This window comes from Sinocyclocheilus anshuiensis, unplaced genomic scaffold (genome assembly GCF_001515605.1).
Source record: "Sinocyclocheilus anshuiensis isolate Anshui unplaced genomic scaffold, SAMN03320099.WGS_v1.1 scaffold1386, whole genome shotgun sequence".
Taxonomy (NCBI): Eukaryota; Metazoa; Chordata; class Actinopteri; order Cypriniformes; family Cyprinidae; genus Sinocyclocheilus; species Sinocyclocheilus anshuiensis.
The window spans coordinates 1-4,283 of NW_015555701.1; positions in this window are offsets into that span (position 1 = coordinate 1).

A 4,283-nucleotide genomic window follows, 5' to 3' on the forward strand; every position below is an offset into this window, starting at 1 on the left:
AACTAAAGTTGAAAAAGTGAAAAAGCATAATAGGAACCCTTTAAATGTTTTCTTTATAACGGTTATGGAAGGACGCTTAATTCACCGCGTTGCGTTCTTATTCTTTACCATTCTGCTTGCCTGTAGGCTACATATATTTTTTTTTATTATCTGTATACAGGATTTGGCGTTCGTCCATAAGCCGCATTAAGAGTTTTCTTTATAATGGTTTTCTATGAAAATGCTTGCAATTCAGCGCGTTGCCTTTATATTCTAGGCTCATCTGCTTGTTAAGTACATATTTTTAATAAACATACTGAAATTTGGGCTTTTTATATGATTGTCTTCGTCCATATAGCTAAGCCACATTAAGTGTTTTATTTAAGCTAACGGTTTTCTATGAGGGAGATGGCAATGCTTAATGTGAAACTTTAACCGTTGCGCTCATTCTGGGCTATTGTTTGTCTGTAAATAGGCTATTTATAGATAAGCTGTGCTGCACCTGCAGGACTTGCTCGTCCATGTCTGTCAACGAATATTTCCGTCAGTAATTTCGTTAACAAATTATATATAATTAATAATTATATATAATTTGTTGTACATATCCATTCATATGTGTAAATAGTAGTAATAATAATAATAATAATAATAATAATGCAATAAGCAGGCTAGTCAGCCAAAATTGTAATGTTTTTAATAAAGGTGCGTATTCTGTAGCCATGTTAACAGAGAAATTAGATCTTGCTATTAAGAACTCTTGGGAGAATATAGGACAGAAGTCAAACCTTTATGGCAAATTTATATCTTGTTCAATTATTTAACCGAACTGACAAATGACATGAAAAATCACTGACTAAATGTAAAGGACATTTCATTATTAAAAAAATAAATAAATAAACTACACTATGACTAAAATAAAAATGTTGAACAAATAACACTGCATTTTTTAAACGTACTTTTTTTTTTTTTTTAACTCAGAATGTTTAGCCAATCAGAAAACACAGCTTGAACCTGCTAAGTTGTAATTGGCCAGTTCGGTCAAATAAAACAATAAGACCGCATTTAAATTTGTCATAACGGTTTAAAGACGTTCTCGAATACTCTCTCTTGCTCTCGGATATTTTCATTGTACACAGCTTATTAAAACCCAGTAAATCTTTATTTGCTTGGTTTCGTTTTTATTTATTTTTTTTCTTCATTGAGTACGTTTGTTTATATTTGTGTTCTGCCTGTTTGTAACACACAGCTTTCGAAATTGTGCTAGCTAAATAGGCTAGCTAGCCGACAATCTGTCATTCACTCGTTCCTTCACTTGTCACCAGGCGAAGGTTCCTATTAAAAATTAAAAAACCTGATAAAAGCACTGATAGGGTCGGGGTTGCCTCAACATTGTGTCATGCTGCGGCTGGGCCACCCGATGCTCAGGTAGATGGTTCTCCGTCCCCAAGCACGTCTGAACATGTGGATAGTGTACAGCCTGCACAGAATGAGTGGGTAGATGATGTTAGCCATGGGCTGAAAGATACTGAACCAACACAGCCAGTATTAAACTCTTACCCAAAACGCATGTTTGGTAGCACTGCCCGAGCTTTTAATTCCAGTTGGTATCATTCAAGGCCCTGGTTGGAATATTCTGTTAAGTTGGATGCATGCTTTTGTTTCCCATGTCGCAAATTTGGGGCTGGAAATGACAAAGACCTTGTTTTTACCCGGCGTGGATACACAAATTGGAAGTCAGCATTGGAGAAAGATAAGGGGTTTCAAAAGCATGCATCCTGCCATGGGCACATACATGCTGCGAAATCATGGGCCGAGTATGAGAGTAGAAAGGCCAGTGGTGAAACCATATCCAGTTTGTTGGGGCAAATGCATGTGTAGAAAAAACGCTATTATGTCAAGTCATTAGCTTCATTAGCTGACTTCCTTTCTGTCAACGAGCTTGCATTTCGTGGTAGTTCTGAAGGCACTCTTTGTGAATCTTGTGAATCAGATCATAGCACTGGGCTCTTCCTTAAACTTTTTGAGTATACTTTGACAAAAGACACAAAATTGGCAGAAATTGCAAGAAGTATACCTCAAAATGCAAAATACACTTCTAACCACATGCAAAATGAAATCATTGACACATTAGCACAGTGTGTACTGAATGAGGTAAAACAAAAATATGAAAGTGCAGACACATCAGAATTCTGTATAAAAAGTGATGGAACTCGAGATAGATGTAATGTGGAGAACCTGTCACTAGTGATAAGGTTTGTGTGCAACTCAGTTCCAGAAGAGCACCTAATTGGCCTGCTTGATCTTGAGCAGTTGAATTTGGTAGAGAAATACCATACATCCACTGCTACAACCACCAACTTCACTTAGCAGTAGTGCATGCCATTCAATCAGAACCTTGTGCAAGAACGTTTTTTGATTTGTCTTCAGCACTTCACTCACTTTTCCATCGCCAGTATGTTATACATAACTATGATGTCCCTTGCCTTAAAAGGCTGCTGGAGATTAGGTGGACAAGCCACTATGATGTGACAAAGTGTCTTGTAGACAATAAGGAGGATGTTTTGGCCATTCTCTCAGAGGTTTCACACAGCAGTACTGCACCCATGGATATCAGAACAGAAGCATCTGGCTTGATGGTGCAGCTAGAAACACACAACTTCTTCAAAATTGGCGATTTCCTTGTAAAAATACTTGGGGTCTTAAAACCTGCAAATGCTGTGTTCCAGGGTAACACTGTAAATTTATGTACAGCAAGTGAGGTCATCAATGCTTCCCTGCAGGCTTTAAAAGACATTAGGACAGATCCTTCATGGGATCAGTTTGAAATGAGAGCAGATATCCCTGGCCAAAAAAGAAAACGAACAGTGAACAAACACCTGTCAGACAGTGTTGTCCTCACCTCTGTTGGTCACACTGATTCAGATTATTTTAATGATCCAAGTATGTTTCTGAAAAGATCATTGCTGCATATTCTGGACAGAGCTATTGCTGAGATGGAAAGCAGATTCTCAGTAAAAAATCTTGAATTGATAAAGGCGGTGAACTCACTCCTCCCACAGTCTCCATCTTTTCTAGATTCCAGTATGCTCAGCCCACTCCAGCTTCTTGCTGGTAGTGAAAAAGAAAACCTAACAAATGAAATGTGTGTTGCCAAACCTATGTTGCTGAAACAGTTTCCAACCGAATCAGATCTTACAGCAATGTGCAAACACATGCAAGGGTACGAGGAAGCATTTCCTGAGGTTGTATGTAACAGCTTTAGTAATTGGAGTGTCCTCTGCGTCATGTGAAAGGTCCTTCTCTACACTGTCAAGGATTCTGACTCCTTTCAGACGTACAATGCTACATACAAGAAAAAGGAATTTAGTAATTTTGGCCCATGAAAAATCAATCACTAACAGCTTGGATTTGGATACATGTGTAGACCTTTTTGCAATGAAAAACAGAAGACTTGTTCTTTAAGGTAAAAATATAAAAGTGAAATGATGTACTTAGATTAGCTAGCATTTATTGTAGGCCCATATAGTTGTAAATATCGTTAGTATATAGTTCATGAACTTTTTAGAGTTTAATACCAAAATATAACCAACATAGAATTGTGATAAACGTAAATAACCAGCAATGTATATATTTAAAAAAGGGATGTAAATAAATGCACATGTAAATAAATACATAACCAAAATACATAAAAAGGCAAAACAAAAACAAAATAATCACATTCATGTACATGTTGTTTTTATTCTACACACACACACACACACAGACACACACACACATTTACTTAGCTAAATGGTGAAATAAAATAGATCTATATAAACATATATAATTGTAAAAAAAAAAGAGTAAATTACACACACACACACACACACACTTACTTAGCTAAATGGTGACATAATATATATATACTGTAAAACTCAATTAATTAGGCTTTTTGATTAATAAAATGTAATGTAACCATTAAAACAGAGTATAGAAAAATGAAAATGGAAAAGAAATGAATTTGGAAATAAAACGTATTTCATAGGGCTCTATAATTATAATTATTTTTTTTGTGGTAATAAAAATAGATGCAAGTGAACAATAGCCTTTAAAATTACGTAAAATACATATATAATAGCAATGAGGCAATAATAATTAGTTCAAATAAAGCATCAAAAGCAAGAAATCATATGGTTTTATTAAACAAAACTGTTAAAATACATAATGTATTATAAACAATAGAGCTAATGTACATTAGGCATTACAACAAAGGCCTGCAGAGGGCGCCAACGGCCTGATGATTGTTTTTACACATTACTGTGCGA